The sequence below is a fragment of the Crotalus tigris genome, unplaced genomic scaffold (assembly GCF_016545835.1).
Source record: "Crotalus tigris isolate CLP2741 ecotype Arizona unplaced genomic scaffold, ASM1654583v1 scf7180000017564.2150845, whole genome shotgun sequence".
Taxonomy (NCBI): Eukaryota; Metazoa; Chordata; class Lepidosauria; order Squamata; family Viperidae; genus Crotalus; species Crotalus tigris.
Genome location: NW_024096475.1, coordinates 672,581 through 698,771, shown reverse-complemented (window position 1 = coordinate 698,771; position 26,191 = coordinate 672,581). Strand labels below are relative to the sequence as shown.

Genomic DNA, 26,191 nt, shown 5'->3' with positions numbered 1-26,191 from the left:
TTTTGGCACTTTACCATTTGTTTTAAACAGATCTGAGAGCTAGATTATTTGTTTTCTCTAAATGTTCATTTGTAAAGACTGCTTTCTTAGGGAGTTGTGTTGTTTTTATGCTATAAATATTGCTCAACCTCAAGCCCACAGTAAAATATTCTTTTATGAGGGCACTCCTTGAAATTGCTTTAAAAGGAAAATGTGGAGTAAATCTCTATGAAAGATGCTTCAGTTTTCAGTTTAAGCAAAATCTGAAAGACACTGGTAGGAATGTAGAAAATTTGTCAAACCAGGAATAGAATATTCTAGAGCAGTGATTCTCAACCTTTCTAATGCCGTGACCCCATAATACAGTTCCCCATATTGTGGTGACCCCCAAGTGGGTGTGGCCACCAATAAGAGGGAGTAGGACAGCTAGGGAAAAGGGAAAAAAATGGCGGACAGCATGGTTTGGCGACTCCCGTGAAATGGTCATTCGACCCCAAATGGGGTCCCGACCCACAGGTTGAGAACCACTGTTCTAGAGAACTCTAGAATGTTCTGTTTATCTCTGAACCAGGCCATTAGGATAGCACTTCAGCAGTTTCAATAAGTAAAACCTCTGAACTGTGGTTTAATCAAGTAAGTTGTTAGGTGTATAATGACAATACAGAGTTATTTTGAATTTAAACATTTGGGCAATGTGATTCAGGAAAAAGAGTTTTGAACTTCCACTTAAGTAGGCTGTTCCAAGTAATTCTTAAACAGTTTTGTTTGTCCTTCGTTGAATAGAAAATAGTGAAGTCATTATGGTAAGGATAGATAATATAAGAGTTATGGTAAATACAAAGTTTATGTGCCTTCTAAAAATTCATTCTGATGGTAGTTTACAAAAATAAATAGTACACAATTAAAAACATTGATGTAATTTAATGGAAAAAGAATCTTTACAATTCAGTTGCATTCTTCATTTGATAATAGTTGGTCAGTATACAGTTTCACTTATTTCTATAGTATCAATTCCCTCCAAGAAGATGCAAGAAAAATCATTCAAATGGCAAAAACTTTTCTTCCAGGAAGTTGCAACTTGATGTAATGCTGGCAAATGCCCTGAACTTTTTAAAATTAAATAAATTACCCTATTGATAGAAATTGTCCTAAAACTGGCATTCTTTTGATCAGTAAACAGATCATTGGAGCCTATAAAATATATAATAATCACAATTGAAGACAACATCTTGTGAAAGTATTGGCTTGTGCATGCTTAACAAAATGTTTTACAGTTAAATAGCACATATTTTTCCTACATACTGTTCTAGTGTTTGTTTTCTAATGTATATTTTTTAAAATAGTTTTTGTTGAAGAACTAAGAAATATATTTGAATGTTTTTTTAGTACTGCAAAGATGGGATATCACCATCTTTCACATACACAAGAAATGGAACATAGCCTAAGCCAGGGGTAGGCAACCCAAAACACTCAAAGAGCCACTTGGACCCGTTTCCCACCAAAAACAAAACACTGGGAGCCTCAAAACCCTTTTGATATCTAAAATGAAGATAACACTGCATATATCCTTTTTTACCTTTATTATAGGTGTGTATGTGTATGTGTGTGTATGTGTATATGTGTGTGTGTGTGTGTATACACACACACACACACATACACATTAAAAATAAAAGTAAAAATATGACTCTTGGGAATACCCATACTATTAAAACAATGATCACCAAGAGAATGCTTTAAGAGAATAAAATTACATACACACACAGGTAAAAAAAGGATATATGCAGTGTTATCTTCATTTTAGATGTCAAAAGGGTCTCTCTCTCCCTCCCTCTCTATCTGCCCTTGGTCTGCCACTCCTCTTCCCCCACTCTCTCTCTCTCCCTCTCTCTCTTCTCTCTCTCTCTTTCTCCTATCTGCTGCTCACCTGGCAAGCTTCAAGCTGTTGTCCAACAACCTCCGGGGTAGGCAACCTCGTCTCTTTTATGACTCATGGACTTCAACTCCCAGAATTCCTGAGTCAGCCTAGCTGGGCTAGCTAGCTCTCTCCTGCCCTTCCTGCTTCCTGCTTCCTTCAGAGACGCAGCAAAGGGAGGAGCTCCGCCCAGAAAGCTTTTCAGCTCCTCGGAGAACACTGTGAGTGCATTCTCTTTTACACATACACATACACACACACACACACACACACAAAACACACACACACACACACACCCAGACACACACACAGAGAGAGAGAAGCAGGGAAGTGCAATTGCCTCTCTCTGTCTCTGTCTCTCTCTGCAAAGGCAGAGGAGGCTGGGAGCCACAGGGGAAGGCTCAAAGAGCCGCATGCGGCTCCGGAGCCGCAGGTTGCTGACCTGTGGCCTAAGCAAAAATATATTGATATATTATAGTTGGCTGTGGCATGTCATCCATTTACAGACAAATTGATTGGGAAAATATTTTATTTATTAAATGTATATGTCACCCATCTCATTGTTGCAGCAACTCTGGGCAGCTTACAAAATGATATAAAGGTTAAAAAAAAGATAATACAAAGGAATTAAAATTAAGATTAAATAAGAAACTAAAAGCCAAGAGGACAGACAACATGGGGTGGGGATTTTCTCTCTACCCCAGTGTTTCCCAAACTTGACAATTTTAAGGCATGTGGACTTCAACTCCCAGAATTCCACAGCCAGCGTTGCTGGCTGTGGAATTCTTGGAGTTGAAGTCCTCATTCCTTAAAATTGTCAAGTTTGGGAAACACTGCTCTACCCTATCAACCACCTATCAGGGTCTCCAGGCCAGTAGGCAGAGCCAGGTTTCAAGGCTCTTTAAGAAAGTCAGAAGTGTGGGGGCCGACCTCACCTCCAGGGGGAAAATATTCCAGAGGGAGAGGGCTACAGCACAAAAGGTTCTTCTCCTATACCTATATCCTGCCAGCTGAAATTCTTGGGGAGAAGTGATATGAAGTAGGCCTCTTCTGCTGGAGCAAGTGAGATGGGCCAATCCATTTGGGGTGAGATGGTTGCAATGATACCCTGGATTCAAGGTGTTCTGTCTACCTCAGGGAAGGCAGGACTGTGACATGCTGCATGGAGAAATGAAACTGGGAGAATTTCACCTCTTGGTGCAGCATACCATCCCCCCTCTCTGTTGTGGGCTAGAAAGACTTTCTAACTGTCTAGGACACAGTGGAGAGGAGAGACAGGAGTGCTGGAGTGGAGAAAGGAAGGAGAGTGATGGGCAAGAGAAAGAAGGCTTGGATCATCAGGATCCGAGCTTCTTTTTTCCAGCCCAGCATGCCAGTTCTGCACATGAAGGGGAGCTGCCTGCTCTCTCTTTGCCAATAGCTCTTTCACTCCATTTAATGACCTGTCCTTAGCAATGACACCTGGGAGGGCCAGAATACTTGTTATTATGCAAGGCAATCATGTGAGCGCCTTACTTAATGACTGTAACGACATGTCTATAATGGGCAAGCCCATTTCATTCATAACTCAAGGAATACCTGTATATATTTTAAAAAGGAAGGTAATTTCAAATAAATGTTGCTTGTCGCATGTTTTCTTTTGGTTACTTTTAGCATTCAGTCCTACATATGATAAAATTTTTGCAACTGGCGAAAAACCCAAGAAAATGTGATGGAAATATGTTTTAAGACAGCCTTCTGCATATCAAACACATGCTTTCAGGTAAAAGAGGAGAAGATAGACTTTGCCTGCAACAATATATTGTTCACGTTTGAACCTCTGCTCTTTTTTGGTAATTGATTTCCAGATAGTAATACTTTTCCTTTAAGAATATCAGCATATCAGATTATGCTATTTATAACAATACCATTTTCTTCATGTAAGAAGTGCTTATTATGCAGTTTATCTTAAACATATAAATATTTTTTTAAAAAAATCCTGTGTATAATTTTGCAGTATATTTCTTTTGGATGAGGTAAATACAATCAATGAAAGCTTATATAATAATAAAATTGGTAAGGGACCACACATTTCTTTGCTGCAAAACCGCAGGGTGATTACTGCAGTGGAAATTTTGGGTACTTTTATTATGGAGTGTTCTTAAAGATCACAAATATTCAGTAACATTGGCTTTGAACTTAACTTATTGTCCAGACTCATTTTTTTCCTTCTAAGAGAGGTGTTACTGGATTATGGCCTATGTTGGGAATGAAAATTAACTTGTTTCACTTTTTTGTGCCTGTCTTGCATGATGGGTGGGGTAGGGGACATGGTGGTCTAGTGGTTAAAACACTGGGCTTCTTGATTGGAAGGTTGGCAGTTCGAGACCCAGGCAATGCATGATGGGATGAGCTCCCAATCTTGTTCCAGTCCCTTAAGCATGCAAATGTGAGTAGGTAAATAAGTACCACTTCAGTGGGAAGTAACACTGTTCTGTGCATCTCAGCATATAGTCATGCTGGCCACATGACCAAGGAAGCATCTTCGAACAATACTGGCTTTCTCATCTAAGAAATGGATATGAGCACTGCCCCCTAGAGTTGGACATGACTGGACAGGGGAAACCTTTATCTTTAGCATGATGGGAAATGAGGACAAGAAGCTTCTAAGAGAACAGACTAAGGTGTGGCAGGCAGTGGCAGCTTATCATAAACATCATTTACTGGAGCCATTGGTAGAAGATGATAGCCAGTGAGGTTTCAAGTTATTTCTCTGTTGGCTTGTAACATGATCAATGGAGAAAGCTTTGATGGTTTGCCTTTCATCTTATGGTGTAATTAATTTTAGTTCCAGAAGAATCATCTCAAATAATGTGTTTGATTCTTGTGGACTTTGAAAGTCATAAGTTGTATATAATTGGGGAAAATTACATTCTTTTGCAGCTGATTTCATTGAATATCAAAATATATTTCTTTAACTAGCCTAATTACCAAATTTGTATGGTATTATAGAAATTGAGAGTTTGGGATTTTTTGGAAGATGCCTTTGTCTAACCTGGTTATGGGACACTGACTGTCAGCCCAAAAGAACTTCCCATAATGGGAATTCAATGTTGCCATTGCAAAACACGGAATGGGACAACTTGATGCAGCCAATTCGCTACAGCCAACTCGCCACAGCCAACTTACTATGGCCAACTCGTAGTGGGACATCTCTCCATGGCCAACTCACTGTGGGACAATTCAACAATTCAACTTAAGTATGTAAAGTAATTAAAAATTATTTAAATTTTTGTCATTCACATTTTATTTTGTCCTTCCTTTTGCATCCTTTCTTTAACGATTCGATTCCACCATTTCTTCGATATTAGTGTAACTCTTGTCCTGCAGTGAGTAGTTTCGCAGTGGGTTGGCCATGCTGAGTTGGCCACACCGAGTTATTCTACACCCTTCAAAACGCATCAAATGTTCTAAAATGACAATGAGTGCTCTGATGTTGAGAAGCCATGCTTAGCTACACTTATTTGGCCTTTTTGGAGACACTGGAATAGAAAATTTATCCTTGAACAGATCTAAGTATTCACTTTTAAGATAGATAATAGTTGGAAATTGATAAATTTATGAAACCTGTAGTATGAGTCTCCAAATGTATCCTACTTCCCTCAAAATACAGGTAGTCCTCTTGGAAATGTAAATATAAAGAAAAGACTTTTTATCATTTATGGTGGACATGTGATAAGGCAAAGAAATATTGGAGTAGGATTCATACATTAATGAAGAAAATTCTTAAAGTGAACATAAAGATTAAACCAGAAATTTTCCTTCTGGGTCTAATGGAAAGAGAACTGGGGAAAAAATGGAATTCTGATTTTATATACGGTGACGGCAGCAAGATTGCTCTGTGCACAAAAGTGGGAGGATGCCTCAATTCCTACCATGGATGAATGGTTACAAAAGCTGATGGAATTAGCAGAGATGGCCAAATTGACTGTGCTGATAAAAAAAAAAAAAGAACATAAGTACCTTTGTTTCTACTTGGAAATCGCTTCTGGACTTTGTGCTTAAGGTGGGAAAAAATGATATTATGATTTTGGGTTTTACCATTTACACTGATTTGCCAATACAGAAATGGCTAGTGCATACTACTATAGAAATGTAAAAAGTTGAGATTTGATTTTAATAACAGATTTTACTGTAACAGAGAGAGTCGGAAGTTAATGTCTTTTGTTTCTTCCTCTCCCTTTCTTCACATCTTTTTTATTTTCTCTTTTTCTACTGTTGTCGCTTACTATTTGGTTTGTATTTTCACATTTTATGTTATAAATGAATAAAACTAATAAACAACAACAACAAAAAAATACAGGTAGTGCTCGACTTATGACTATAACTGAACCCAGAATTTCTGTTGCTAATTGAAACGTTTGTTAAGTGAATTTTGCCCCATTTTATGACCTTTCTGGCCACAGTTCTTAAGTGAATCACTGTAGTTTTTAAGTCAGTAACACGGTTGTTAAGTGAGTCTGGCTTCTCCATTGACTTTGCTTGTAAGAAGGTTGGAAAAGATGATCACACGATCCTGGGACACTGCAACTGTCATGAGTCAGTTTCCAAGTATCTGAATTTTCAACGTATGACCATGGGGATGTTGTAATGGTCGTAAGGATAAAAAACAGTCTTAAGTCACTTTTCAGTGCCATTGTAGCTTTGAACGGTCACTGAATGAACTGCTGTAAGTCAAGGACTACCTTTAGGCAACATTTTTGTTTCTTAGAGCCTGTTTGTGTTAGTGTAGTCTACTGCAATAAAGAATCCTTTAAATTTGTAATTCCTACTTTATCATTCTGTGATGGTGGATTTTTTTAAGCCATTGCATTCACAAAACAGAAAAATAGTGATATGCAAAATGTTAAGATTAAGAAAGAAACTAAATGGGACTAGTGATAGATATTAGTTTTTACATATAAAATTTGGCTCTAGAAAATTTTTATGTATTTGATTCAGAATGAGCAAACTTATGCACTCCAGATGTTTTTAATTTCAGTTTTCATAAATCCTATCCAACCTTGCCAGTGATAACAAATTATGGGAGTTCTGAGCAAAACATCTGGAGGGCAAAAAGTCAACTACCACATTATTAGTTTAAAATAACTGATAGAGATGCTGGTGCTGAAACATCAAAATATTTAGTTTTTGGATTATAACTTCAGCTGCAGTTTAATTTGGTAGTGGAATGTATACATTTATATCATTCACAAAGTTTAAAATTAATGCTTACCTGTGATATTTTAAAGTTAATTTGCTGTAGATCTTTCCCTTGTTTTGGTATGTGGGTCCATATATACAATTTCCCCATCCAGTCCCTAGCAAATTTAGTATTACGGAAGGATTTGCTTGTTTTTAAAACTTTTAGAGTTTAATATAGATGGCTTTCTTCTTTCCATGTTTTCATTTTTCTCCTAACCCAAATACTATTTCTGAATGCTTAAATGTTAGTTTATAGAATATGATGGCGTGAAGAATAATTGCCTAAATGACTTTGCTCTTGGAAAAAGGTATACAGTAATGCTTCATGGGGGGGGGGGGAACTGCCACCAAAATGGATACAGATAGTCCTTGACTTACAACCACAATTGAGCCCAAAATTTCTGTTGCTCAGCAAGACAGTTGCTAAGTGAATTTTGCTTTATTTTACGACCTTTCTTGCCACAGTTAAGTAAATCACTGCAGTTGTTAAGCTAGTAACACAGCTGTAAAGTGAACCTGGCTTCCCCATTAATTTTGCTTGTCAGAAGATCGCAGTAGGTGATCACATGATCCCAGAACACTGCAGCCATCATAAATATGAGCCAGTTGACAAGCATCTGAATTTTGATCACGTGACCAGGGGGATTCTACAACGGTCCTGTGAAAAACGACCGTAAGTCACTTTATGCAGTTGTAACTTTGAACGGTCACTAATTAAATGGAGGATTGGACCATAAGAAAGGCTGAGTGCCAAAGATTGAGGCCTTTGAACTATGGTGCTGGAGAAGACCCCTGCGAATCCCCTGGACTGCAAGATGATCAAACCGATCAGCCCTAGAGGAGATCAACCCCAACTGCTCTTTAGAAGGCCAGATCCTGAAGTTGAAACTCAAGTACTTTGGCCACCTAATGAGAAGGAAGGACTCACTGGAGAAGAGCCTAATGCTGGGAAAGATTGAGGACAATAGAAGAAGGGGACAACAGAGAATGAGGTGGCTGGATGGAGTCACTGAAGCAGTAGGCGTGAGCTTAAATGGACTCCAGAAGATGGTAGAGGACAGGAAGGCCTGGAGGAACGTTGTCCATGGGGTCACGATGGGTTGGACACGACTTCGCAACTAACAACAACAAAAGTCGAGGACTATCTGTATATTTTTATATTGCTCAGCTAGTATTATGTGCGCCTTTGAAAAATATAAATGAAAGATTTTTCAATCATTGGTTCTGATCCATGGGAAAAGAATTTTCATATATCCTGTAATTTTTCAGAGAAATTATTGTGTAACCCTTAAGGTGGATATATCTTGGGCTAAATAGAATTTACAGCTTATGGCTTTCTACTTGACACTAGGGTTATTTTATAAATATAACGTGTTGTATAATCTATTCTCATTCATTGCAAAACAGTGTCATTTTTCTGAACAAACAAAGTATATTGAGGTCAGAGGAATGCAAAACCAAGAATGGTCAGATATTAGTTGAGCTGGGTATGAATTTTAACGGAACTGAAGTAATATTGAAACTACTGTGGGAGTATAGTGGTGGGGTGAGATAGCTTGAGTGCAGAAACATTGTGCTTTTCCTCTGAATAACATGGGAGTTTGAAAGCATCAAATAAAAATATATTGTAGCATAAATGTTGCTGTGCTTGAATTCTCTGTTTTTCTCTTTCAATATGCATTTTTAGTAAAATGACAGAGAAGTATCTTAGGAATAATTGCACAGAGAGCAGTGTTCATGCTATAATAAGATAGGTTGTTATTTTGTGTTAGTTTGAAAACAGGACATTGAATTTATTACGTTTCATAAGATATTTTGCAACTGAACATTGTAGTATTGGTGCTATTATCGTTACCACCTAAAATGATACAAGCCTTGAAAGACATACTTAAGAAAGTGCAAAAGTGCCTATGAAGCCTCTTTCGCAGTGTTTCTCAACCTTGACAATTTTAAGGCATGTGGACTTCAACTCCCAGAATTCCACAGCCAGCAATGCTGGCTGTGGAATTCTGGGAGTTGAAGTCCACATGCCTTAAAATTGTCAAGGTTGAGAAACACTGCCTGGAGAGAGAGAAGTCATTAGAGCAGCATATTTTTTTACAGACTTACATAGCTGCTTCAGAAGCTGTGCCCAGCATTTTAGTCATGCATACACCCAATTTCAGAGATTCCTGGCAACAGCTTTCCAATCAGTGTTGTGAGGCTGATATGGCTGTTTTATAAAGAGGTGTTCGTGTGCATTACCATATATTTACAAAGCACCACTTTTATAGTTCGGGTGCACTACCATATATTTACAAAGCTTAATACCTTCAACTACTTAGCTGTTTTTCAGTTAACACCAGTCTTTGAGCTGAAATTTTCAGTGCATTTCCAGCTGGTACATTTCTGTTCAGATTGCACAAAAAAAACTTGTATTTTTTTTTTAATGGAAAAAGAAATAAAAGGACAGCTATTTGAAAATATTGAGGTGGAACAAAGTGCTAATAGTTAAGTGGTTTTAAGGAACTTCATATCAGGAATTGAATCTTTGCATGCTTTATAGGAAGTTGACTATGATTGTTCCAAGATAGGATCAGATCACAGTTTGCTGTGTTATGACTTCTGTAGTTGCAGGACTCCTCCTTAATCCATAGCATATTTTAAAAAGAAAACTTTGCTCTATGGCTGAATGCCAACATCATTTTGAAACATGAAATCCAGTTGTATTATGGATTCCGGATTCATTTTATATAAAGACAGCACTTACAAGGCAGTTTCAAATTAGATAGGCAAGATTTTGCTTTTTTAAAAAATAAAATAAAATACTGACATCCTCCCTGTTTGTTTTTAATGCATTAGTCAAGTTCTACAGTCTTTGATGTACAAATAGCTAAAAACTTAAATTATTACATTCCAGAAGGCTTAATTCCCATTCCTACCTGTTGTTTATAAGTTTTAAAAAATAAAATGCTGCTTACTGTTGCAGGGAACTTTTTTTGTTTTTGTTTTCTTAAACTGTAATTATAATGTTGCATTTTTGTTTTCAAGGCAAATAAATATGTAGCAGGGTGATTTTTTTTTTTTCAAGACAGTAATACACTGCCTTATTGTCAGGTAGTGCATAAGAACAATTATAAAGCAGTTCTTTTGTAATACATTATAAGGTATTTAGAAGTTCTTAAAAATATGTGCCGATCATATTAATTTATGTTATTTGGACCAGAATATATTAATATAGTTTAAAAACATTCTTCTTGGACTTCAGTAAGGCATTTGATAAAGTAGATCACAACCTACTACTCGATAAGATAGAAAAATGTGGGTTAGACAGCATCACCACCAGATGGATTCGTAGCTGGCTGACCAGCCGTACTCAGCGTGTGGTCCTCAATGGAACCGCATCTACATGGAGGGAAATGTGTAGTGGGGTGCTCCAGGGCTCTGTTCTTGGCCCAGTGCTCTTCAACATCTTCATCAACAATTTGGATGAGGGGATAGATGGGGAACTCATCAAATTTGCGGATGACACCAAGCTGGCAGGAATAGCCAACACCCCAGAAGACAGGCTTAAGACACAGGAGGACCTGGACAGACTTGAACACTGGGCGCTATCTAATAAAATGAAATTCAATGGTGAAAAAAGTAAGGTTCTACATTTAGGCAAGAAAAACCAAATGTACAGGTATAGTATAAGGGGTACCTTGCTCAATAGTAGTAACTGTGAGAGGGATCTCGGAGTCCTAGTGGACAATCACTTAAATATGAGCCAGCAGTGTGCTGCAGCTGCCAAAAAAGCCAACACAGTGCTGGGCTGCATTAACAGAGGGACAGAATCAAGATCATGTGAAGTATTAATACCACTTTACAATGCCTTGGTAAGGCCACGCTTGGAATACTGCATCCAGTTTTTGTCATCACGACGTAAAAAAATGTTGAGACTCTAGAACAGTGGTTCTCAACCTTTCTAATGCCGCGACCCCATAATACAGTTCCCCATGTTGTGGTGACCCCCAACCACTTATACATCACCGGGTACCAGGGGCGTGGCCAAAGAAAAGGGAAAAAATGGCAGACAGCCTTGTTTGGCGACCCCCATGAAATGGTCGTTCGACCCCAAATGGGGTCCCGACCCACAGGTTGAGAACCACTGCTTTAGAAAGAGTACAGAGAAGAGCAACAAAGATGATTAGTGGACTGGAGTCTAAAATATATAAGGAATGGTTGCTGGAATTGGGTTGTCTAATTTAATGAAGAGAAGGACGGGGGACATGGTAGCAGCGTTCCAATATCTCAGGGGCTGCCACAAAGAAGAGGGAGTCAAGCTATTCTCCAAAGCTCCTGAAGGCAGGACAGGAAGCAACGGATGGAAACTAATCAAGGAGAGAAGCAACTGAGAACTAAGGAGAAACTTCCTGACAGTTAGAACAATTAACCAGTGGAACAACCTGCTTCCAGTAGCGGTGAATGCTCCAACACTGGAAATTTTTAAGAAGAGACTGGACAGCCATTTTTCCGAAATGGTGTAGGGTTTCCTGCCTGAGCTGGGGGTTGGACTAGATGACCTCCAAGGTCCCTTCCAACATTATTATTATTATTATTATTTATATAAAACTATAATCACTTCATTCTTGATTCAGCCAAATAAGTAGGGAATATTGCTGCATCTAGTGTATTATCAATGAGATTATAGTCTGGAGTGGGGAACAGTTAAAAAATAAAATATCGAAGAGCCTTGTGGGTAATGACCATAGTCTGCTTCTGGAAATTACAGCGTGCTTTCCATTTCTGGTTGCCAACATATTTGAGTATAATATATATAGCAGTGGTGGCGAACCTATGGCACAGGTGAGGATGCTGCAAAGGTTGCAACTTTGAAAACAGTCATAAGTCACATTTTTCAGTGCCATTGTAACTTTAAACAGTCATTAAATGAACTATTGAAAGTCAAGGACTGCTGTAACAAGGACTGTATTAAGAGTAATTTCTCATCAAACGTATCAGTCAGAATCTTAAATTAGTTAAAAATCTTAAGACAGTTCTGAATCAAATAAATGAGTGACTACTTCCTGATTATTTTTGAAACTGAATGGTTCAACTGTGTGTGTATACGCACTCTTTCTCTCTCTTTTAAGTATGCCTTTATAATTACATACTTTTGAATTTCATGAAGATGGTAAATGTCTTCTTTTTTGACAGAAAACTGTAGCACAAAGGTGGATATTTGAGGCGTCAGAAGACTCTATATTAAAGGAAAGTAGGACATCCTTACATTCAGTAAGTAAAATGTTTTGTTTAAATATTCTGCTTAAATGTTTCATTGATAGATTTCCTAATATTAGTTGTAATTCCCAAATAAATATGTCAAAAATCTTTGTTTTTAAGTCTGAAATGTTAAAAAGAGAAAAAAAATCCTGCACCTTCTAACGATAGTATGAATATTTAATATGAAATATGGTTCATCTAAATAAGTAGAGTGCTATCTGGGAACAAGCAGTTTTTTTTTCTCATGAGAGTTTATGGATTTCATTATGAGAGGTAAGGTAAGGTAAGGCATATTGTTGAGAGCTCAAGAACTCATAAATATGTTGTTTACCTTGCTGCAATCTCAGTATGTCATGGACCAACTAGACCCCATATTTAATATTTTCTAGGAGAGTTCAAAATGCTCTACACTATCATGGAATGTTTTGAGACGGGCAGTTCTGATTATTCTGGAAGTATTAAAAAAATAAGGACATTGTGATTTTTTTGCAAGTAGAACTCAAAATAACCTGTTGTGAGGTCAACCCACTTCCCGACTTCATTCAGAATGGCCCATTCAAAGGTTTTGAATTTAGAGATAAGAAATCAGTAAAAATAATGAAGCTGTGATAGTTGGCCTGCCTTGATTCTTGAAAGGTCTCAGAAGATTTCCAGCTTGTAGGGTGCCCATTTATTCTGCTGTTGTGGAAGAAATTCTGGTGCTTGATGTGGTCACTTTTGACTGCTCTCATTATCTTGATAAGGGTTGTTTTCCTTCTTTGTTTATCAGAAACCTAGTAGCACTGAAGCAGATGGGTGATAACTCAAGTACAAGTATAAGCATGATGTAAATTCAGCAAACAAGTGATCCTGTTCTTTTGCAATGGTGGTGCAAAGAATGGCATTTGTTTTCTACAAATGCATATTTGCAGTGCTGTTAGTTTGAGGAGTTTGGAACTGTCTTAAAGGAATGGTTCACAGCCCTTGATCACCTGCTCTAATTCATTGTGCATAGCATTTTAAAGAGAAAATATTCACAACAATTGAAGGCTGCATGCCATTTTCTACAATTGGAATTTGAGAAGTTTGAGTTGTTGAGCAATCAGACTTCTGAGTAAGAAATGGCAAACTGAAGACTATGGCGGAATGAAAAACTGGCATAACAAGGAGAATGCATAAGATTGCCCTACTGTATTCCATACCGTAGGTCCTTAAGAAGAGAACATCAGATAGCAGCTTTCAGTAGGTTTAGAGCTCTGGGAGACAAAGGAATACCATCTTTTGCTCAAATCATGGTCAGCACTTTCAGAAGGACACTGGATTCGCATACTTCCTTTTCTAATCATTTTCAGAAATTGCTTCTTAACTGCTTTTCAGCTTGTAAAAGAATGACAAGTTGTAATAGCACTGGTTGAGTTTCCTTTAATCCTTAGCCAAAGAAGCTTTAAATACAAATTTAAGGACTTGATTTTTTTCTTTTTGGAATAAACAGCAAAAAGGTGATTAGAACTTTGATTTTGGAAAGTTATAAATGGACTAATGGATAGCTGTGGATATGACCTTGCAGGGGATTGCAAACCACTTAGAGGTGGGTCACAAAATGTTTAAAGAATGCGCTTCAGGCACGATTGCTGACCTTAGACTTTTTGAACATTACTGAACTTACTAGTCAAGTTCAACCTGCTGCTTCATTTTTTTTTAATAGAAGAGGCACAATTATTCTATAAGCCACCAATAATTTTGTATTTTAAATTAAATATTATAGAATACTATGTTGAAATTGAACTTTTAAAAATACCTGTTGGTCTATTTTACAAAATGTTTAAATTAATCAAATCCATTGTTATGTAAAATGTTGATAAAATTTTATAATTTGTTTTAATTCAAGTAAAGCACATGTCATTCATTGGGATTTTAGAAACAAATGGAAAAAAATGGAAGAAAATCGAATTTCTGCATAATATAACAAATGATAGCTATTGATCATATGGCAAACTACTATGAGATATGGCAATACATTGGTATCACAACCTAATAATTAAGTTTGGCTTTCCTTTTAAATACTGTCTTTCCTGACATATCTGGTGGCATACTATGTAATAGTATAATCATAATCTTTTGAATTTCTCTGGGAGAGTACCTGTTAGTAAACTTAATGAACTTAAGCTAATAATATAGTTTATTTTCTTTCCATGTATGCTTGCAAATCAAGTCCTGTTGGCTTCTGCCAAATGTTCATGAATAGAATAGAAAGCTGAGTAATTTTTGTAGCTGATGCACCATGTTATTCAATGCAGAACAGTATCACACTTTCCTTTACATCAAACACTTTGAAGTAGTAGCAGATAGAATCAGTTTTGTAATCTGCTGTCTGCTATTTTTTACATTTGAACCATAAAAAAATCACAGTATGTGGTTTACATTTGTACAAGAAGTTATAATTAAAGGTATGTTGGTTTATGAATATTGGCTTATTTTAAAGGTGGTTTCTCATGTCTGACTTTTGAATTTTGGCATGTTATGGTTTGATATTATGTCCCAACTCGCCCATGTAGGAGGAGAATAGAGCAGAAGCTTTAAAAGAAAACAATACTCAGGGTAAGCTATGTTTGCCTGTTTTTTTCTGTTGGCTTGCCATCTTTCCATGCCAACAGTCTTCTTTCCATAGCCAGTTTTTTCCTGATTACAAGACTGAGTGTTGTACTCTGAATTCCTGTGCCATGCCAGATATTTATGTTTACTTACTAGAAAAAGAATGCCAATGTCATTGAAGCACAGTTTTACAGAATACGTACATTATGGAATTTGCTACCATAGTATGTAGCATTAATTGCCACTTTGAATGGCATAAAATGCAGACTACACAATTCATGACGGGTAAGAGTACTGACAGTGATCAGTAATGATGTTGGCTATGTATTTCTATTTCTGAGGCAAATATATTTCTGAAACTAGTTTCTAGGAAGCATGAGCAGGAAAGAGTGTTATGTTCCTGTGCTCTATGTGGGCTTTCAGTAACCACTTGGTTGGTGATGTGGCAACAGAATGCTGAACTAGAAGATTTTGGGTGTGAAACACTGATGTTCATAGGGGAAACTAGAAATGTTAAGAACATACTGGCAAAACAAACCATCCAAAAAAGGAAGTCAGTCCAATAACAGTCTCCTCATAAAAAAGGAAGAAAAGCAAAAGTCTCCAGTCAACCAACCTTTATACACAAAATATTGTAAAAAATAGAAGTATAACGTACATCTCACAATAAATGGAAAACAGACCCACAGATTCATAAAGTTCTTCACTGCTACAAAATGTTCAGAAATTCACTGCAACAAGATATACTTTCTTTGTTCTTCACCAAGATAGACTCTGATTTGTTCAAAACACTATGACTAAAAATAGTTTAGCATTATATATGAATTTTGACATTAGCATATTCTTTTATTATCATTCTGCATATAGGATTAATTGAGTAGAATAATGCTGGTTGGCAATTTCTCAATCATATGACAGTTTCAGAAATAAATGGTAGTCAGAATGAAACTACAATAAAGTTGTATGTTAATGTCTTGAGTATCTGATGACTGGAAAATAGAAATGTGCCCATACAAATTTGAGAGTATTTTGAAGGCTAGAGAATTGAAGTGGAAGGAAAAAAACTATGTTTCCACAATCTCTGAATTAATCTTCCTTTGTTCAGTACTTGGATACTGCTAATTTTGCTTTATATAGTGGACATACTGATTATTGATTATGTATCAATAATTGTCATCATCTTTTAGTAATAGAAGATATCTTGGAATTTGACCTCTGACCATAGTCTCCATCTAGATAGAAGAGAATCTACACATCTTTGGTCTGCTTCTTCAGGGGGAATGTGCTTGGCCCAGAACCTGAGTAGGGGCCATTGTCAATTGTAACTATTGTTTGCAACTCTGTCTTGCTAGGATTTAATTTCAGTGTGCAAGTGAATTTTGAGACACAAAGAAATGCAAAGTGTGTGTCTGAGAACTGTGAGTAGGCTCAGCAGATACTTGGTAGGCGGTGAGGATTATGTGATTACACTGTCCAGAAGATCCCTAGGGTTATAATGCTAGTTTTCAGTTTCCAGAACCAAACTCTATTTTAAAAACAATTTCTGTGGATGACCTCTGATGATGCTTGATGTATGTGATACTAAGGTATTTATCATATCCAGATTACGACTTTTTAGATGTTTATTTGAATATATTTATGTCATGGAGTATTCTGACCTATTACTGGAAAGTTGAAGAATATGAAAGTCTAAAATATCGGTTTATCGTAAATACTTTTAAAGTCATCCTTTCAGGTGGTTATGCCCCTTCCCCCAAGGAAACTCATGACATGCAGTAAAGCAACAATAAATATCAGCTGTAATAAAAGCTGTGGTAATTGCCAATCCCAAAGTGTTCAGGTTTTCTTAAGGTTAAAATAATTACTTTAGAGTGTCTGTGGAAATGTAGGAGCTTTGGAAATGCAATACAATTAATGTAATGTAGGCATTACTTAAATCACCTAACTCTCCAGTCAAAATGATTACGTTCTACACCACTTGAAATTTTTGAAGTACCTTTAAAAGCTACTCCAAGTAGAATATATTATTGTAATCCAACGTGGATGTCGTTGTTTTTTTTTTAAATAATTTTTTTATTTTTCCAAACTCTCCCCCAGACATATATCGTGATATTTATTTAACATACATTCTTTTTACATTCATATATAAGATACTTTTAATAAAATGAAATAAATACATACACATGATTTTGGTGTTGCTCGCCCATTTCCCCTTTCACTGTATCCACACTCCTTCTTCTCTACCTTCTTTCTCCCTTTCTTCTCTTCCCTACTTCCCTCTTCTTCCTCTCCTCTTCTCTTTCCTTCACCATTCTCCTCCCCTTTCTCCCCACTTCTCCTCTTCTCCTCCAACCTTCCTACTTCCTTCTCCCCTCCTTTACTCTTTTCTCTCTCCTCTCCTTTCTTCCCTCTCATAAACATGGATGTCATTGTTGATGAACAGGGCAGGCAATGGTAGAGTCTAGATAAGGCAGCAGTCACATTGTACAATTGCTTTTTGAGTAAAATACACATTTCTCAATATTAAGAACAAGGTGAAGTACACTTCTAATCATAACTAAAGGGAAAGGAAGTGACTATGAGAAATATCTATTTGTTAAATAAATGTTAGTGCCTTCCTATTTTAATGTTCTCGAAAAGGTACTTCTTTCTTAAGAATGTTTAGATCAGTGTTTCTCAACCTTGACCATTTTAAGGCGTGTGGAGTTCAACTCCCAGAATTCCACAGCCAGCATTGCTGGCTGTGGAATTCTGGGAGTTGAAGTCCACACGCCTTAAAATGGTCAAGGTTGAGAAACACTGGTTTAGATACTTTTTAGTTAATTTCAATTCATAGGCGTATCTCTTTGTTTTTGATGGCTGTGAAGCTTAGCATTTTATGCCCTTGTTATATCTTTTAACAAACAAAAAACATATATGAGGAAGTATATTTTCTCAGTTTTATTGCCAGTTCTCTGATAGAACAAATATATTGCTTTTTTGCTTATGTTAAACTATGAGTTTCTTTCCTACGCATACCTGTCAATCTAATCTATAAACAAGGACAAAGAAAAATAAGATACACCTTAAAACTCCCATTAAAATTTTCTGAAAGGGAAGTTTATTTGGGCAGTGTTGATGAAAAACATGGAAAAAAGGCAATTCCGTACAGTTAAAGAGTATAAATTGTTTGGTTTAGTTGCTACAATAGTCTAATACAGAAGAAGGTGACTTGAGAACAGCCCAGTGCCATTTTGTCAATACCTAAGAGGCTGATAGTATGCCTGGCTTAAACAAATCACTTACACTTAAACTCCAAATTGTGCCAACTTAAATATTAGATATTATATCCTAGCAGTTTATACCTTCAGAGTATTAATTGGTTTGTGCAAGTGTCTTTGTGCGTGCAGATATTGTTCTTGTTTTCAAGAAAGCTCAAGGTACAAAAAAAATTGCAGAAAGTGAAACTTTGATTAAGTAGATGGAAATTTGGGAATTAGATTTTGGAGTCCTTGGTCATCTACTTCTAGTGAACATTTCTTCCTTTCTCCTCACATAATGGTGGACTAGCAGTGTACCTGGTTTTGCTCCTTCCCTTCCTTTTCCTGTGTTTGGTAAACAGAGATAGGCTGAAAGCTGAAATAGCAACTAGGAGTGATAAAGAGCAACTTAAGGGCCCACAGGGGTATGTAGGAAGTGAGCAGGGTGTTTTGTCCCTCTGTGGTTTTGGGTGTCTTTAATGATACGATATTGTCAATTTTGTGTATGTATATATGATTTGTACTTATTCTTCAAGTTAATTCACTTTAAGGGTATAAAGAAATCACTTAGGGATGGTATTCTGTTGGGTTTTGTGTTTGTAGGTGCTTTGGTTGGTTATATTTTGTTTTGGAGGGTATTTTTTATAGTAATTAAAACTGAAAGATTTACATATTTAAAGTGTTACAGCATATTTGCTATTAGAAAGGTTTGTTCCAATTTATACAAAATGTCAGTTCATGTACTGCTTTGCAGCCCACTGGATTCAAAAGCAAGAAGGTGCTTTAGAGAGTATGAGAGACACTCATGTAGTACCTGTGCTTGCTCTCTGCAACAGCACATGCCTGTCAACATTAAATACCAAAGTTTAGGAGATACATAGAATAAAATAAAAATACTTTTGAGATGGCAGCTGAGGTTCTCTCTGATCATTTTCCAGACCACAAACATTTCAAAGTTTGGTGTACATGTGCACCAAAGCATATTTTCCCCTTGGAATTCAAAGCATTGTACTATCCTAATATAATAACATGTAAATAATACAATCTTCTTCTTTCTAGCTTTATTCCCATGCTATGGAAGGGTCCGCTTAATATGGCGGTTCCCAACCTTTTCTATACCCCGCACCCCTAGAACACTTCTGATATATTCTCCCACCCCTTACAGAAGTGAACACTCCTGAAATCTGTTGTTATTATCCCTACTATATGGTTGACAAGCATAGGAGGAGGAAACTTTGAAATGTGTATGGTCTGGAAAATGATCAGAGAGAACTTGCTGCCATCCCAAACATATTCTTATTTTATTCTGTATACCTCCTGATCTTTGGTGCTTAATGTTGATATATGCTTATGTACAGGTAGTCCTCGACTTACAACTATTTGTTTAATGACTGTTTGAGGTTACAGTGGCACTGAAAAAGTGATTTATGACAATTTTTCATATTTATGACCATGGCAGCATTCCTATGGTCATGTGATCAAAATTGTGACACTTGGCAACTGGCATGCATTTATGATGGTTGCAGTGTCCTGGGGTCATATGATCACTTTTTGTGACCTTCTGACAAACAAAGTCAATGAGGAAACCAGATTCACTTAACAACCATATTATTAATTTAACAACTGCAATGATTCACTTAACGACTGTGGGAAGAAAAGTCATAAAATAGGTCAAAACTCACTGTCTTGCTTTAGCAAGAGAAATTTTGGGCTCAGTTGTGATCATAAGTTGAAAGCTGTAGTATTGCAAATTTGTCTTCCAAAATATCAGGCATCATAGGAAAAAAAACTGAAAATGAATGTCTACTTCAAATGTTCTGTTTAGCAATTTATTTTAAAAAATGATTGTTTTTCATTATCACAATTGTGTCTATATTAAAAAGCACTCGTACAAAAAATACTAAATTAACTGATTTATCTCTCAAAATTAAATTTAGTAGGAATTGCAGCTATTATAAGTTATATGGAAAAATAGTGATAGATTATAGGCTCAAGCCTATATTAATTATATATTAATTATTAATTTGTGTTTTGCTTTGGCTGCTAAGCATTTATGCATATGTGATTGGATGCTATTTAGACTGTCAGAATCAAATGAACCTTTGGCATGGATTAGCACAGGCAGTATCCATGATCCTTTGCTCTTAGAAAGTTAGCAGTTGCATTCGTGTTCCTGAACATTTTCTATAACTTAACTGAGGCACACCCTCAGGATTATTACTGAAATGGAGGATGATGCAATTATGCCTCAGATTGTATCTGCTTATACTATTGATACTAGTAAGCAAAATAGAATGACAAAACAGATAATACAATCAAAGCCTAGGTCTTTGCAGGTCACTTTTCACAAAGCAGTGCCAAGTGTTCTTTACAAAATGACATCTGTTACCTAAGCAGTATTCAAGAAGCAGTAATAATGTGAGGAAAACATAAAAACTGTTCATTGTGAGAGAAATACCTGAACTCAAGCTGTATTAGAAGGGAACAACATCTTATTTTTCTGAGTTAGATCTACCACCTCTAAGGCAGTATTTTTATTTGGAACCCTTTTTTCCTTGTTTGCACCCAGAAATGGGAAAGGGAGGCATAGCTTGGATAGGTAGAAGTCATTGGCAAAAGGATTGGAATGAAAGGCCACTGTATAAGGAGAACATGTCCAATAATGTTTATTATATTTATGTGATTAATGGAAGAGAATGACGGTGAACAGTGATTGCTTTTGGTATGATGAAATTCCAAATGAATGTAATTTAAAAGTAAACCATCATCCCCTCTGTGTGCAAACTGAAGTGGTTGTAACTTGATCTCATTTGTGAAAATGAACTCTTTTGTGTTCTTTAAGAACAAGTCAGTGCTTGATGCAGATTAATACTGAGGCTTGCTGAGCTCTCCTACAGTATCTATGGATAAACCAAATGGTTAGATAAAGCAAATTATTTGCCCCAAACAAGCTAGATCTTATACAAAGAATGCAAATCTAGACATATTTGCTTTGGTATGGGTCATTTTTTTAAAAAAAACTTCCATTATTTCAAGATAGCAGTAAGTTTTTGTTTAAATCTTCACTTTTCACTTTCTGAAAAAGCTGTGTGGACATAATTGTACTTTTAGCAGATATTTTAATAGTAACTTGAGTTCTATTTTGAAATATTTAGGGACATTTAGAAATTTTGGCTGGAATGTTGGCTGACAGGCACTAGGACATGTGCCTTCTCTGTTGTAGTCCTGGCCCTCTGGAACACCCTCCCCTCCTGAAATTAGGATGGCCTTTTGGAAGGCCTTGAAGAGCTAGCTATATGCTTGCACCCGGGTTCCTGAGTATATATGGGAAGCCATTTTCTTGGTTGGATGCTTCTATGTTGACACTGACAGATTATAATATATCTTAGCTGCTATTTGTATTTCTTTTTTAGCAATAGCAATAGCATTTTGACTTATATACCACTTCACGGGGCTTTACAGCTCTCTCTAAGCGGTTTACAGAGTCAGCATACTGTCCCCAAAAATCTGGGTCCTCATTTTACCGACCTTGGAAGGATGGAAGGCTGAGACAACCTTGAGCTGATGAGGATTGAATTGCTGAACTACTGGCAGCCAGCAGTCAGCAGTCAGCAGAAGTTACCTGTACTACTGCATTTTAACCACTCTGCCACCACTGCTCTTTTTTACATTGTGTTTTAATTGTTTTTATGATTTTTCGCTGTCCAGAGTCACTGGTTGAGATGGGTAACTGTACAAATTGAATGAATAAAATTAAACATGTATTATACCTGTATTATACCTATTTTTGGGCTTCTGTATTTCCATAACTTCGAGGCACACACATACATTGATTTATAAATACTGTGACTTTTCCACACATTGTTTTACGTTCCAAGAGTCCACCAAGAAAAATAGAAAAGTTTATGTGGTATGAAAAATTGAACTCCATCATTGTTTGCTTTATATTTTTTTTATTTACTCTTTAGTAACATACTCTGCATTAACCTCTGAAACGAATAAAAGAATTGTACATTTTCTGAGAATAATTGAATTTGTAGGAGCCTTTATGGATAGTTGCATTTCAAACACTCATATTTATTATCTGGATTGGCAGTTAATGGAGGAAGAAATGGTAAACTAGTAGTATGTGTTTTGTTTTCATGTCCATATGAAAACAAAATATGCTTTCTAATATCACCACACTTTTAAGTAAATTTGTGTAGGAGTTTTGTAATCTATCCAAAAATAGGAACACAGAGATATTCACAGCTGCCCAATTGAGAGTAAACTATTGATTTTTCTTAAGTTCAGTATCATGCATTCTAACTATTAGTGGCTTTACAAGATTTTAATAAAACTTTTAGGTGACTTCTATCCAATATATCTTTTAGCTGGAGACATTAGGAGATAAACTTGAAGTTTTCTGCATCCAGATCTTTGCCCTTTTTGCAGAGCTACAATTTCTCCATTAATAAAAAAGCCCATACTGTTCTAAGCATGTGAGAAGTAATACATTGATATAATTAAATTATAGACACTATGAAACACCCCTCCCAGCTTTCAATCTGTTTTCTCAAATTGGATGAGGGGGACATAGCTATGCTTCTCTTGGTGGTTACTATGGAAATATATTTGCTTTTCCCAGAAATTTCTGTTTCATTATGTAGCATTGGTCAAAGGATTTCTGAATTAAAAAACAGACATCCTTTGGAAACAGTACTGATATTAAAAACAGGCAAAGATTGTTGGGGAACCTTTTAGTTCCTTAGGCATTCACTTCCCCATCCTCCCAATTTTGTGTAAATTATTCTCATAAATGCTTCTTGACTTTGAATTGGCTTAAAGGTGTAGGTAACAAAATCTAGCTAACTTTGGCTGCTGTCAGAAAAAGCTAAGCAGGTTCATAACTTGATAATACTTACAAATCTCAAGAAACTCCAAAACCATAGGCTAGATTGGGAGGTTTTAAAAAATCCTAGAAAAGTCATTGGTAAACCGAAGCGATGTTTTTATCTAGACTGTTTTCTGGGAAGTGTGCTGTTCAACATGAAATGTTGTTCCAGTGGTTTCCTGTGGGAGAAAAAGGGAGACTGCTGCCCAGAAAATGACTTGTTTCTACATTCTGTGAACTGTCATCCATGTATTTTATGATGTCACAGCAGCTGGACAGCTACCTGTCCTGGCCAGTGTCCCTTGGCAGCAGAAGAGCATGGGAAGGTAAAGAGGCTGACACCTGTCTTTCAGTCTCATAGAATCATGTCCAACTTTCAACACAAAGAGGTCCCAGTGACCATGATGCTGGACATCGACGGCCTGCATTGCCGAACTAGCCTCTCTGCAAAGTCAGCCTGTTCAATGACAAAGTCCAGACTGACATGCAGCGGAAGCTGATTTGCTTTGTTGATGTCTCCAGTCTGAATGCGAGGAATCAGGGACCAATATTCTCTGTCTACTTCCAATGAGCTTAATGGCATTGACCCCCTGGATGTGTTTGATTTGGGGAAGAGAGAAATTGTGGTCATCAATGATGAGAAGAAGAATTTATCCAACACTGAAGATGCTGTGTGTGTTTTTCAAGCAAAGCTCTTGTGAAAAAGGGAACATGAGCAGAAGAATCAAGAATTGGCTAAATAGTGACGTTGAGAGGTCTGCCATTGGATTCCAGCATGTTCTAAGCCCTTCAAGCAAACCTGGAAAACCCTTCATTTCGAAGCGACAACAGAGAGGAGCGGTTCCTTTTAGCTGTTCTGGTGCCTAAAAGGAAGACTGAGGAGCCATTCTGTCCACGATGAGCTGCATCTTTGGGCCTTCAAAAGACATGCAAAGAAATTAAAGAAGAACATCAATATATATATTGATAGTCTCTCTCCAGCATTCATTTACACACACACACACGTACACACACACATACACACACATCTAAAATGGTTTTGAAGATACGAGTCTCAGGTATATTCATATTCAAAAACTAAAACACAGATCACTGAGACTAAAACTTATTTTAAAACTTAGCTTTTGTCAGCGTTTGCTGACATTGTCAGAGTCGTAACAAAGACTATAAGAATATGATTCTCAATCCTGGATAGAATTCTGACAATGTCAGCAGCGCTGACGAAATCTAAGTTTTTAAATAAATTTTTAGTCTCAGTGATCTGTATTTTAGTTTTTGAACACACACACACACACACACACACACACACACATGTAAATGAATGCTGGAGAGAGGCTATCATTATTATAGTCTGCAGCCAGGTTCCTAATAGCCCGGAACCGACCTGCATGGTGGTCATCACCAAGAATTTTTTGACTGACTGACTAGTCCCACAATCTTATCAAGCCAGGGAAAGTCAGTTCATTGCTGTCAAATTTAAATGATAGGAGAAATTTACTGACAGTGAGAACAATTAATTAGTGGAACAGTTAGCCTCCAAAAGTTATTGGTGCTCCATTGCTGGAGATTTTCAAGATGATACTGGACAGTCATTTGTCAGGAATGGTATAGAAACTCTTATCATGGACAGAAAGTTGGACTAGAAGACCTCCAAGGTCTCTTCCAACCGTATTATTCTATGTTCTATGTTCCATGTTTTCAACAACACTAAAGTTCAATTTCAAAGACTTCCTTGGTTTTATCTGGATCAAACACATGTGTTATAATGGGGGGGGGGGTTCTTCTCTCTTCTCATAAGTCCACAAGTGACTGGCATCATAGCTACAGAAGCAGCCTGTTCCATAAAGGAAGCTAAATAATTTTTAGAATAAATAACAATATAGGAAAATTGTATTTAGTTGGTCAATTGAACTATTTATTTCGATATTAATTATACAGGGAAGAGTGTTCTCTTTGGGACTTAGGTAGGAGTCTTTACTAGTCCCATCAGAAGTCTCACAAAAAATGACACTTTTTGCATTCAAAGGGATGGGCTCAACCTCAAGATGTTGGCCTATATAACATTGACATTATTTAGGCTTATGGATGCTAAAGCAGTTTGCTTGTTTTGCTTCTGGACATGTGTTGCTCTGTTGTGCATTGTTCTAACTATTCCATTGTTTTTAATTGTGTATGCCACCTAGAATCATTATGGAACTTGGCAACCCAACGCCTTTACACTTTTCTTTGGTTAGTCAGAGAGCTCAAGCAGACATCCTGCAGGGCATAATGGAAGATTGTTTACCAATATCACTCCTCACTTATTTCTGGTATTCAACTTTGAATAGAAAGGCTCACATCTGAGTTGCCTGTGGAGCAGTATGGTAGTCACTACTTTCTCCATTCCTGTTTCTGAAATCTAGGTTCATATAATACCGGAAACATGGCTGGGCAAATTTGAAGGAGGAATGCGCCTTCATCTTCACCAAGCTAGTCCTCAATTTTACATGCTAACTGGGTTCTCTCCTTCATGTTTAAATCCCTAAACTGAGCACCTAAATGCATTACTTGCAGGATTCCCCGCCTTTCCTCAAGGTCACATTATTTAGTCCAGGAGTTATCATGCTGGCTGAGGAATTCTGGGAATTGAAGTCCATAGGTCTTAAAGTTGCCAAGTTTAGAGATCCCTGATCTAGTCCTTGGCTATTCCCACAAAGTGAATCATGAGTTCACTATGGCACTCTCCCTGTGTCATGCTCACATTTTAGTAGTTAATTTGAGAGTTAAAGTTTTATTAAGTATAGTGCTTGGCTTGCTAATATTAGAAATGATGCCTTTTGAAATCTCTAAACAAGAGCATTTTAAAGTGTCAAAGACAATATTTTGTTCATTAGATTCAGATTTAGCCTGCTTATAAGATTCTACATCTTGACTATATAGGTTTTTCAGGATTTCTAAGAGCCACAAAGTTGTGTTAGCAAAGAGTTACACTTCAAGCTATTCTTATTGTCTGAGTGAGATTCTCATTGATTTATCTTGGTATTGAAATACCTTGATTCTGAGCTTGAACCAATTTGTTTTGACCATTTTGAACATGCCTTAAGCATAAAGTGACATTATTTCATGTTCTAAAGTTTGAAAGGGCTTGAACTTCAAGGATGACTGGTTTTT

The 26,191-nt window shown here is 36.8% G+C and overlaps 1 protein-coding gene across 8 annotated transcripts in view; it reads left to right on the top strand.

Moving 5' to 3' along the window:
• ATXN1 (ataxin 1) overlaps positions 1–26,191 on the top strand; it is a 349,242-nt gene that overhangs the window by 177,141 nt on the left and 145,910 nt on the right. For all 8 annotated transcript variants that reach the window (XM_039348817.1, XM_039348809.1, XM_039348821.1 and 5 more), the window contains one exon: positions 12,293–12,370. The gene's annotated coding sequence lies outside the window, so the exon portion shown is untranslated. The remainder of the gene's footprint in view (positions 1–12,292; positions 12,371–26,191) is intronic.